This window comes from Octopus bimaculoides, chromosome 5, assembly GCF_046866305.1.
Source record: "Octopus bimaculoides isolate indiv1 chromosome 5, ASM4686630v1, whole genome shotgun sequence".
Lineage (NCBI taxonomy): Eukaryota > Metazoa > Mollusca > Cephalopoda > Octopoda > Octopodidae > Octopus > Octopus bimaculoides.
In genome coordinates, this window is record NC_142932.1 from 14,166,669 (window position 1) to 14,180,638 (window position 13,970).

Here is a 13,970-nt window from a genome sequence, read left to right on the forward strand (position 1 = left end):
CGTGGACATTCAATGTGCTAGAAATAGATCACATCTTGTGTCTATTAAGACCTAAATTGTTCTCAACATGAAATATAGCGGAATACCAAAACGTAAGCGGGCAAGACATTTAAGATCACCGAAAAAAATCATTATTAAACAGGGACCGGTTTCAAAATTTAACAATCTTACCGACTGTCTATTTCTCTTCAGCCTGATTTGTAATGTAACCATAATCCTCAGAACCCTATACAAAGTTGCCCACCGCCATAGGTGCGCGTGTATATGGTTCTGCTAATTACAGCTTAATGGTAAAATTCAAAAGTCTTTGTTTTGGCGCGCTAATTCCAGGAATATGTCTGCAGAAAATATTTACTGCGTCGCATATATCCAGTATGAGAACTCGGTAATGGTTAATATATCAAAAAATAGGGTAAAAAATCATATATTAATTAATATCGATTAATTACCAGGAAGCTAGCACATTTAAAGAATCAAAGAGATTCAGAAACAGTATCTGCAATCTCAGGGGATTAAAGTACATTTTTATATATAACGTTGACCACTAACGTGGACATTCAATGTGCTAGAAATATATATATATATGACGGCCTTCTTTCAGTTTCCGTCTACCAAATCCACGCACAAGGCTTTTGTCAGCCCGAGACTATGGTTGAAGACACTTGCCCAATGTGCCACGCAGTAGGGCTTAACTTAGAACCATGTGGTTGGTAAGCAAGCTACTTACTACCCAGCTACTTATATATATATATATATATATATATATATATATATATATATATATATACACACATATGTATGTATGTATGTATGTATGTATGTGAGTATGTACGAAGGTTGGCTGAAAAGCTCATAGGCTGATCAAGATACAATTGGAATGTGACCAAATGTGGTTTGTTTTTCAACATAGTCCTCCTCGTGGATCACACACTTCTTTCATCAGTGTTTGTCGAACTTTGATCCATTGGTGAAGAAGCTTTCATCCCCAAAAGTCATCAACAGCACTTATGACATCATCATCATTCTGACATTGGTTTTATCAGCCCAAGTGCTTTTTCATGTTGGGAAACAGACGATAGTCAGATGGGGCTAAATCAGGAGAATAGAGAGGGTGATCAACCAGTTTAAAGCCACAGTCATGTTCAACAATCATTCAAACCAACGATTTATGTACTGGAGCATTGTCATAATGTAACAAGATCCTTTTCGTCAGTTTTCATGGCCAACTGGTCTTGATGATCTTTCGTAATTCCTTCAGCATGTTGGCATTATATTCTTCTTTGATGACATGACCCTTGTCAAGATCGTCATTTAAAACAATGCTTTTTGCATATCAAACTAATGAGGCCGTCACCTCCACATTCTCTGCAGAAGAAACGACTTTGGTCTTCTTTGGAGCAGGTGAGGATTGGTGTTTTCACTGCACAGGTTGTCTCTTTGTCACTGGCTCAAATCGATGAACCCAAAACACATCCCAAGTTTAAAAACGTTCAAGGAAACTGCAGGAAACAATGTCAAAATTTCCCATGATGTGATCAGCCTGGTGCGCTTTTAATCGGGTGTCAGAAAACGTGGCACCCAGCGTGTAGAAACCTTTGTCATCTCAAATTCGTTGAGCAGAATATTCTCTAATCTCTCACAGGATAAAGTAATAGCATTGGCTATTTTATTTATGAATGTTTTCCTTGGTGTTGGCACTTGCAGGATGTCCAGAAATTGGAACATCTTCAAGAACCCCCCCCCCCTTACCCTTCAAAATTTAGCTGACCACTTTTGTACTGTTCATAAAGCTGGTGCGTCATCCCTTAATGATGTCAGCATGAATGTTCTTGGGTAATAAATCCTTTTTATGCTGTTACTCGATAAAACCACGATACCAGATTTTTAAAGAGATATCGCAACCAGTTACTTCTGAAGTCTTATTTGAACAGTCAGATCTTAGTTTATCTGGACAGAAGCAATGCAATTCTTAATAGAAAAGGTTGAAATTAATGCATGCAAGATTTCACATCTCTAACATCACTTCTTCATAGTCAGCCTACAAATACACAAAACTATATAATACATCTACTATAGCTAACTGCTTGGTACAGTTGCCCATAACGAAATATTTTAAAGCTTTTTCATAATTTTGTTAAAGAGCCATTTTGTAGCCACAGTAAAACCATTAACATCGTTTTCAAATATTGATTCAATAATAACAGATATTGAACCAGCTCTGATAAAGAACATAAAAAAAATATTGACGTAAATTGTACTGACTTTTCAGACTGTAAACATAAACAGAGCACACATACACACACACACACGCAAACAAACACGCATACACACACACACACACACTGAAACTTTTTTAATAAAACGCGGAAAAACCTCTTTTCCTTTAAACTATTTTCGTATTTTAAATATTTGGTATAATTTGATTACATAATATATATATAATAAATATAATGTAATGTATATATATATAACAAATAGAATGTATATATATATATATATATATATATATATATATATATTGAGAGAGAGAGAGAGTTGAACATTTCTTTTTTCTACTATAGGCACAAAGCCTTAGATTTTGAGGGAGGGGCTATTTGATTACATCGTACCCTGCAATACTCAACAAGTACTTATTTTATCGCTCCTCGAATGATGACAGGCAAAGTCGACCACGGCAGAATTTGAACTCAGAACAGAAAGCCAGTCGATTAGATTGACTCCAGTACGCAACTGGTACTTAATTTATCGACCCCGAAAGGATGGAAGGCAAAGTCGACCTCGGAGGAATTTGAACTCAGAACGTAAAGATAAACAAAATACCGCTAAGCATTTCGCCCAGCATGCTAACGTTTCTGCCAACTCGCCGCCTTAAAATATTATCTATATTTATTTCTTTATTGCCCGCAGGGGGGCTAAACATAGAGGGAACAAACAAGGACAGGGAAATGGATTAAGTCGATTACATCGACCCCAGTGCGTATATGGTACTTATTTAATCGACCCCGAAAGGATGAATGGTAAAGTCGACCTCGGTGGAATTTGAACTCAGAACATAACAACAGACGAAATACCAGTAAGCATTTTGTCCGGTGTGCAAACGATTCTACCAGCTCGCCGCAGAATTTTAAATATACTATTATCACCAGGCTAAGTTTACTACCACCATACGAATCGCCGTTTATAATCTGGAAGATTTTTAAGTTTGCAACAATCTGACTCACCCAGTCTTATTTATAACAAAATGATAATTATCCAGTTACTGCATGACGAATCTAATGCAAGCATCTATCCGTTTTTTCCGCTCAATATTCCTGGGAGGGTCGTTGGGACAGAGTCATCAGAAACAGTGCCGTGTTAAGGTATGGATACACTGAGCAGTTGTCCAAGGGCCAAGTTCCAATCTATGTATGTTGTCGTTTGCTGTCAACAAATAAATCCCATAGAATCCTGAGAACTGATTTGCTTGGGGCCTATAATGCTGTTAAGACGACCCTACTCAGGGACCCCTCTCATGGAGTCTTATCAGAAGCAATCGTCATTAGATTTTCCTGTTGGATTTCCAAAGGTAACCAACTGAAACAATGGATTTTAACCAAGCACCACCTCGTTCTCGGTTTTCCTCTAGGTCTACTGTCTGTTAGTGAAGACGCAATGGCCCAGTGGTTAGGGCAGCGGACTCGCGGTCATAGGATCGCGGTTTCGATTCCTAGACCGGGCGTTGTGAGTGTTTATTGAGCAAAAACACCTAAAGCTCCACGAGGCTCCGGCAGGGGATGGTGACGAACCCTGCTGTACTCTTTCACCACAACTTTCTCTCACTCTTACTTCCTGTTTCTGTTGTGCCTGTAATTCAAAGGGTCAGCCTTGTCACACTGTGTCACGCTGAATATCCCCGAGAACTACGTTATGGGTACACGTGTCTGTGGAATGCTCAGCCACTTGCACGTTAATTTCATGAGCAAGCTGTTCCGTTGATCGGATCAACTGGAACCCTCGACGTCGTAAACAACGGAGTGCCAACAACAACAACTGTCTGTTGGTTCGACTTGAAGAATACGTCTTGCGATTCTTTCTTGCCACATTCTAATCATATGTCTGTAACACCGGAGATGTGAACTCTCAGCATGACTTACATGATAAAGTGGGAAGCCCCGGCAGATGATGGGATCAGAAACAAATATAGGGACATATCGCAAAAAGACGAAAATCAAAGTAGATCTCGATGACATTTGAACTCAGAACGTAAAGCCGGAAGAAATGCCACTAAGCATTTTATCCGACGCATTAACGATTCTGTCAGCTCACCAAGCAAGTAATAATCCTTTCTACTATAGGCACAAGGCCTGAAATTTTGGGGGAGGGGACTAGTCGATTACATTGATCCCCAGTACGCAACTGGTACTTAATTTATCGAAACTGAGAGGATGAAAGACAAAGTCGATCTCGGCGGAATTTGAACTCAGAACGTAAAGAAGGACGAAATACCGCTAAGCATTTCGCCCGGCGTGCTAACGTTTCTGCCAGCTCGCCGCCTTATAGGAATAATAATAATAATAATAATGATAATAATAATAATAATAATAATAATAATAATAATAATAATAATAATAATAAATGCTCTGATGCAGTACCTGGCAGTGGCTCTCATGGCTTCTGATCTTAATCGATTGGAAGTGTTATCATGTACATTGTTTTGTCTTGGTATAAAAGATGGCTACAGCAAATATTCTGCTCAATACCACAGATTTGCTTGTCAGTTGTCTGACCGTAAGCGTGTCCCTTGTTGGCTGACGATATGTGCATATCTGATCATGAGTAGAAGTAGTGGGGAAGCATCATAGCCATGTGTTGAAAGAAATTATTTGGGCTTTGGATAATTCACCACTGGAAACATGGGTGCTTCGTTCAACATCCTCAAACAACCCTTATTCAGGGATCTTTTGAGCGGGATGGGCTACTCGACTTATAGAAAATTCTAACTGGGCTCTACCTGCAAGGTCATGCGCTGCTAATCTTGATATGAGATCATCATGTCACACACATATTGTTGTGATGCATGTACCTGGTGTACCCTTATCAGACGGGTAGTCATGATGGGTATAGTGGGTTTCGTATATTTTACCCCAGTATCACTTTGATGGCATGCACTGCTCTCTCAATGATAATAATAATAATAATAATAATAATAATAATAATAATAATAATAATATAGAGATAATTTTCGAGTTATCTCTATAGACCTGGAAATAGAGATAACTCGAATGTGGAATCTAAAAAGAGAAACAATTCCTATCATAGTAGGTGCCTTAGGTATAATAAAAAAAATATTCAGACAAATACATAACAAAAACACCAGGACTTACAAATATATATAACATACAGAAAATTGCACTACTGGGTACTGCACACATTCTACGCAAAACACTTTCAATACAGTAACCATAAGAGCACCACAGCAAACCACAGCACATACCCAAGGCGCACAGAGCTGCGCTCGGTAGTGAAGTGAAAGCACGTTATAAAAATAAAACTACTGAACAATAATAATAATAATAGCATTCGACTTTTAGCACAAGGCTAGCAATTTTAGAAGGGATAAATCGATTACATCGACACCAGTGCCGCTAAGCATTTTGTCTGGCGCATTAACGCTTCTGTCAGCTTGCCGCCTTCCACAAGCAAATAATAATCTCAAAAATTACTTAGGTCTCGTGGGGCGAAAACGAAGCCTTTTAATGTTAGAATATAAAGACAATGTGAGAATCTTCAGAAGCTGATATCATTAATATCAAAAGATATCTTTTCATTGGTGTCTTGTATATCTTAGAGACCAACAGACACGAAATAATCACAAACAATCGTTTGTAAATCTTTCATCGTCATATCGATCTTATTTCTGTTATAGATTGATTGATGGTATTATAGCTCTTATTTCTGCTGGTGTCGTTTAGCTTCAGGTCAGTTCTGATCAAGCAGACCTAAAGTAAAAAGCGTTCCAGTCATGACAATTCCCACTTATTTACAAAGTTAGTATATCTTAGACTATATTAACCAGCGTCTTCTTTTTTTTCTTAAGATGGCAGAGTGTGATTTAACGTAGATTTCACTATTATTTGTTGCAAGTCAAATGTCGACGGAACTCTTTCGTTACCATTTTTCTGACGAAACATAATACCTTTGCTTCAGTTGATTTTGAAATTAACGAAAACTTTAGTAAGAAAGAAAGAAAAAAAAAACGGACAAAAAAAAAAAGACCTTTCTCATTATTAAGTAAGTCGTCGGTGTTTCATCGTGTGTCCGATAATCTATTTGGATTCTTCTTGACCACCTCTTCCCCTCTATCCGTGTTTATGCCTCCGATGACTAATGAGACCGATTCTTGTATGGAAATGTCTGTTGCAAAGTTCCGTAGTGGAGTTGATGGAAATTATATTTTAGATCACTTAAATCCTTTTGTTACCATATTCCTGTTGAAAAATAACACCGCTTTTGTTTCATAGGATGAAATTTTGATGGAAGGTTTTAATTTAGACCACTATAAACCTTTTGTTACTATATTTCTGCAGAAATGCACAGCTTTTATTTCAGTTAATTTGGAAAATAATGACAAATTCAGTAGAATAGCGTTGTCATTATTAAGCAAGTGTTTGGGACATAAATAAGTATAACATTTTGGTGTGTGGCTTTAATTTTGGCCATTTTAAAACAAGAAGTTTGTGTCATAGGACAAGAGGTGGTATAAGGTCGGTAGGCTACCTCGTTTGTTTGATTAATGTAATGTGTTTTGGTGTAGAGGTAGACACAAGGGACTCTCAGTTGAGTGAAATGATATATTTGATATCATAAGCGAAACCAGTTGAAACTGAATCGATAAAACGCCGGTCTACAAACCGAAGACATGTTAGTTCATATTCTGTTACTGTTAAATACTAATTGACCGTGAAAATGTACCAGGTGTGGTTTTGTGGTTTTGTGCTTAAGAAGTTCGGTCAGCAACGGCATGATTCCAAGTTCAATCCCACGGCGTAGCACCTTGTGTTAGGTTTACTACAACAGCTTCGGTTCTACCAATAGCTGAAGATTAGCATTTGATACACGGGAAGTTTTGGGAAGCCACTCGTATTAGTGCGTGTTTGGTAATGTGGTTTTGTATATGTATGTATGTATGTATGTATGTATGTATGTATGTATGTATGTATGTATGTACGTATCTATCTATCTATCTATCTATCTATCTATCTATCTATCTATTTATCTATCTATCTATTTATCTATCTATCTATTTATCTGTGTGTGTATGTAAGTATATATGTACTCATATATCTATACGGGTATGAATGTATATCTCTCTCTCTATATATATATATCTCTGCGTACATAAATGTTTGTATCTCTCTCTCTCTCTCTCTCTCTCTCTCTCTCTCTCTCTCTCTCTCTCTCTCTCTTTCTATATATATATATGCACTCACTTACATGCACATACATACATACAGGCATGCATGCATATACACGGACATACATTCACTCACACACACGCACACACACATACACCCATGCATATCTACATATACATGGATATGTGTAAGTGTGTATATATACGTGAAAGGTAAACTAGCCGCTCGATAAATATTGATCGATTAAATAAGTATCAGATCAAAATAAGTACTGCAGTCGATATGATTGTCCAAAAACCTTTAAGGTGGGGCCCCAGCTGCAGTCCAATGACTGAAACCAGTAAAACGAATATAAGAATAAAAGAATAAATATACGAACTACGTCTATGATTTATCGCTTATATTGTTGAGGTCGAAGTATAAGAAGCAGTGAGATTTATAGCTTATATTCATTCCTAAACCTGAACCCTTTGAATAGGCGTAAGGTATATAAAGTGAAATCGCTCTAATGCATCAGCAATTGAATCAGTGTTTAAAGAGAAAAATCTTCAATGAGTTATCGCTAAGTAATTCCTTTCTTCATCCAAATTCCTTAAACAGGTTACCAAATTCCTTCTAGATTATTACTTTTCTGGGTTTAATGTTACACGATTCGGAAATTTTATTATCGAATTTTATAGAAAATGTCCATATATCTCCCATATCTGTAGGTTTTCTCGAACCAAAAGAAGTAGAAACATCTCCTCGCAGAACAGTTTATTACAGAAAACCTTCTCAGAAAACCCCAGTTATTGTTATCCTTGTTGCTGTTGTCATTGTTGTTGTTGTTGTTGATGTTGTAGTTATACTTGTTTAGCTCCAGGACAGTTGTGATCAAGCGGACCTATGTTCTAATCGTAGGCACCCACCTGACGTTTTTCATTTTATTTAAGCATATAGGTGCATGCATAGTTATGTGGAAAGGAAGCTTCTTGCTTCTCAACCACGTGGTCTTAGGAACAGTCCCATTGTGCGGCAGCTTTATCAAATGTCTTCTACTACTGCCCGGAGCCGTGAGTAGATTTGGTCCCGAAACTGAAAGAGGCTTGTCGTTATGCATATATATATATATATATATATATATATATATATATATATATATATATATATATTCTACTATCACAGCGAGTTGGAATTACCATGCTTTCAGAAGGGAACGAAAGGACCACGTGTGCATGCAAGAAATAACAGTAAACTATGAATGTGATTCTTAATTTTAATTTCAATTTTATTTTATTAATAGCCCTCTTCTTTTCTCACATATTTTATACTCATTTTTGATAAGGTTTTTCAACAAAGACCGAAACATATAATGTAAATTAATTAAAACACCCCAAAAATTATTTTAAAAAAAGTGTCATTTTCATTTTTATTTCTCTTTAATATCTACTTACTCGTGTGGTACATTTACAAATCTTATATATATATATATATATATATATATATATATATATATATATATATATATATATAATATATATACATATATATATATATATATATATATATATATATATATATATATATATATATATATATATATATATATATATATATATATATATATATATATAAAATATACCGGCGTACAGGAAGGAATTTGAACTTTAACAATTCACCCCAAAACTAGGGGGGGGCGTCTTATATACCCCGTATAAGACCTGGACCTTAACTTCCTGTGGTTTAGAGTAACACCAATGTCAATGGAGAACAGTGTAAAGAACTTGCATTGATCTTATGGTTCTACGGCGCAGTATTTTCTACTGATATTTGCACATATCGATGGAGAACACCGTAAAGCATTCACATAGATCCTGTAATTCTACAACCCAATGTTTTCAACAGATACTTACACGTATGTTTGGAAAGCTGGATGAATAGTAAGATTATATTAAAATAACAACACAGCAAACTTTGTGGGCAGACACAAGTTGCCATTTGCAACAGCTGACGAATAGAAAATTTAAGCAATCAGTCCGTTCAGCTGGGTCCCAGGGTCCGTTCTGTTTACACTGCTTCGTTAGAGCGCTCTCTTGTACAACGCTCAGCCAGACGAGGGCTTTCAAGACAAGAGTAGCTTACGGTAAATAATCTACCTGCTACGGCAGATTAGCAGCATATACCGGTACAATCTCTGATTGTAACAGTTAAAATGCTATTGAAACACAAAAAAGCAGAGGCTTCAGGAGCCGTTGAAGAAGCTACAGCTCACCCGGAGCCCTTTAGCTATGAACCTCACGCATTTGGCGCTCGAGCTATTTTACACGAAATCTTGGGATAGTCTTATACAGTAAGTATAGCTCATAACCCACTTTTTAAATGGAAATCCTAGGGGTCGTCATGTACAACTAGTCACATATACGGCATATACGGTATATATATATATATATATATATATATATATATATATATATATATATATATATATACATATGTATAAATATATATATATATATATATATATATATATATATATATATATGTATGTATATATATATCAGAGATACCAGACGAACCAATGGCTCGTAATGAGACGCAGTTTAGGGCAGCTATGTCAAATTCTCTTATACACCAGATGTGCCATCAACACTCTTGATTGGACCATGTCAGGTGGGGGAGAAGAGCCATGCAAGGAACGTGAAAATCACGGTGGTGCACCAGCATGACCGCAGCCACTTGGCTGAAACACATAAATAAATAAATAAATATATATGTATATATATATATATATATATGTATGAATATATATATATATATATATATATATATATATATATATATATATATATATATATATATATATATATACATACACACATATACACATATACATACACACATATATATATGTATGTATATATATGTATATGTATAAAGTATGGGGATTTAGTTCACAGGTAATCTAAACAATTAGGTACACTAGGTAGGTGCTGTAACGGATTACATGGGCTCCAAGTTTATAGCTGTGATGGTTGTTATGGAGCCATTGCAGATTTCCAATGCAGAAGATATATAATTGTTGAGCAGGACAGCAAACATTAAGGCAAGGCAAACATCTCAAGTCGTATACAATATTATTTTTGTTAAAAATTCAAAATCTTACAGCTGTTTCTGGTATATCCCTGAGTATGGGATAATCCGTCATCAGAGACAAATAGGGAAAAGATAGGGGGAAAAATAGGGAAAATGAGAATGGTATATATTAATGAGATGATGACATAGAGGAAGGGAGTAAAAGAATAAGGTGATGGGAAAGAAAGAAGAAAAAGGAAGCATAAAAGTTCATAGTTCAACTTTCTGAAAACATCTTTAAACAAAAACATCTTTAAATGACGGTCTGACCGTCTGCCAAGCAAATGAGAAGCAGTAATTGAAGTAGATAGAGAATATGCTCCGGAATAATCACTTAAAGATGTTTTTGTTACATGCTGTTATTGTCTTTGTTGAATAGAATTTGTTGAAAACAAAACCGCAATAATTATGCACCAATCCAGTAGAAACCAGAGCATGAGTCTTTAGGTGCAATCCTGCGTAGATCCATGTGTCCCGCTTGGCATTAGTATTTAATAAAACAACTGGCACTCCGTCGGTTAAGACAATGAATGTTCCAGTTGTTTCGACCAACGGAACAGCCTGCTCGTGAAATTAACATGCAAGTGACTGAGTATCCCCACCCCACACACACACACGCAGGCGTACCCATTACGTAGTTCTCAAGGGGATTCGGCGTGATACAGAATGTGACATGACTGGTCCTTTGAATTACAGGTACAACTCATTTTTGTCAGCCGAATGGACTAGAGTAACGTAATATAAAGTGTCTTGCTAAAGGACACAACGTGCCGCCCGGAATCGAACTCACGACCTTACGATTGGGATCCGAATACTCCTAACCATTAAGCTCCGCGCCTTCACACACACACAGAACATACAGACAGACCTACTCTGAATTTAAATATGAACCGAATACCTTAACCACTAAGCCACGTGACTTGACTATCAGTAAATATACCAAGTGGCGCTCCAGCATGGCTGCAGTTCAATGACTGAGACAAGTAAAGCGTATAAAAATTGTATATATTTTCCTTGCATTCGAAATGAATAATAACCAAAAGAAAATTGGTCAAATACATAATTCTGCTACTAGCATATGCATCATCGTTTCATATCTTTTCTAGAGTGAGCTGCTTTGCCTTTTAGCAAGACAAATGAATTTCATACCGCTTCTATTCTTTTGAAATACTTGGCGCTGTCATGAAGAAACCGCCCACTGCTAAATTCTAAGAGATGGCGGTAGTCTAGAATTCGATTACTTTGGTACAAGTGAAAGCTTTTCAAAAAACTGAAAGAGCTTCTGAGTGTAATAAAAGCGTCGCTTAATTTTAAATATAGAATTATCTGCAAACTTTATAATTTGCATCACGCACGCACACACACACACACACACACACACACACACACACACACACACACACACACACACACACACTCCATGTAAACCGGGATTTGTAATCGTTAAACAATTTTCATGTTTTTCTTCTGTCTGAAATCCATGTATACTATTCTGTGTAGTGGTGTATAATTTTCATTTATTGTAATTTCACTATATATGCAGTGGATGTGCAGGCACAGGAGTAGCTGTGTGGTAAGAAGATTTCTTCCCAACTTCATGGTTCTGGCTTCAGTCTCACTGTGTGGCACCTTGGGCAAGTGTCTAGAACTGTACTATAGCTTTGGGCCGACGAAAGCCTTGGGCCGACGAAAGCCTTGGGCCGACGAAAGCCTTGGGCCGACGAAAGCCTTGGGCCGACGAAAGCCTTGGGCCGACGAAAGCCTTGCGAGTGGATTTGGTTGTCAAGCGGTTCTGCTGGACAAATACAGTCACAAAGACACACACACATACATACATGCATACTCACATACATGCACGCACACACACACACACATAATGAAAGAAAGACAAACTTAACCTTCTATTCTCATCTTCCTTTTGAAGTAATACTTGAAAAAGTTGATGAGAGGTTGGCCAGAGAGGAAAGTATTCGTCTCTAAGCCTTTCAAACGAGTCCACCATACACATTCTTTCGCCATAGCCATCAGTACGATGAAAACTGCCTTGCCTTCCAGGTTAAAGGAAGTTGGCGTGGCATTATTTACTATGGATGTAAGACAGCGAGCTGGCAGAAACGTTAACACGCTGGGCGAAATGCTTAGCTGTATTTCGTCCGTTTTTACGTTCTGAATTCAAATTCCGCCGAGGTCGACTTTGCATTTTATCCTTTCGGGGTCGATAAATTAAGTACCAGTTGCGTACTGGGGTCGATCTAATCGACTGACCCCCTTCCTCAAAAATTTCGGGCCTTGTGCCCAGACTAGAAAAGAATATTTACTGTGGATGTATAAATAATTTATTTGTATGATGTGAGGTTGAAAGTTTTTTTTAGAAAAACAATACAAATAAATTATAAATTACAAAGCTCTAAAAGAAATGGCAGATGCCAAAGATCTACATATATGTTTCGATGCCAACAATTTACATATACGTTTTTCATAATCTTTCGACTTCATTATATCATACAAATAAATTATTTATACATCCATAATTCTCCATTTTCTTTCTTTCATTATTAACGATATGTATTACAATAATAACCCCTAACATATCGCCGAGGCTTTCTCCTTATATGATAGTGTTTAACCAGTGAAATTTTGGGTTTATTTAATCCCTAATGAGGACCTGACATCCTCAAATTGATTATATATATATATATATATATATATATATATATATATATATATATATATATATATACAGGGTGCGATGGGTTGATTTCGCGCATGCACATGTTGGTTTTAATTTTGTCGGCTACAGAGTATAGTAGGGTCAGTTGAGTACCGTCTGCGAGGAAAGCAGCATCATGACACAATACCAGAAATTGGAAATGACATATTGTACTGCCTGGCATTCGCGCCGGAAGCTCCAATACGAACACACAGAACAACCGTTGGCTTGCTGTGTCCCCCAAACCATACCATGAGTGATAAAAATCAAACATCCAGTCAACATCATGGTCTTTGGAGTGATCACATGGCCTCAGACTCAACACGGAGGACTACATCAGGTGCCTGGAGGAGGTAGTGCTGTTCTGGGTGAAGAGGGTGGCTGCTGAAAGACCCTATGTCTGGCAACAGGAATTTGCACCAGGTCACGCAAGCAGAACACAGAGATGGCTGTCAGATAATATCTGAGACCACTTCATCCCTAACACCTGGCCACCTAACACCCCTGATTGCAAACCCCTTGATTATTATGTGTGGGGCACAGTTGAGCGAGAGACCAACAAAATTCCTTGTAACACCAAAGATGAACTGAAGGCAAGGACTATAGCAGCATTCACCAACTTAAACAAGGAGACCATCCAGAAGAGTTGCAGGATATTCCGAAGTCGTCTTGAGACCTTGGTTGAAGCCAATGGCGATTTTATTGAATAAATTTACTCTTTAGTATTTCAAAATATTTTTAATGTAATTTTGGTA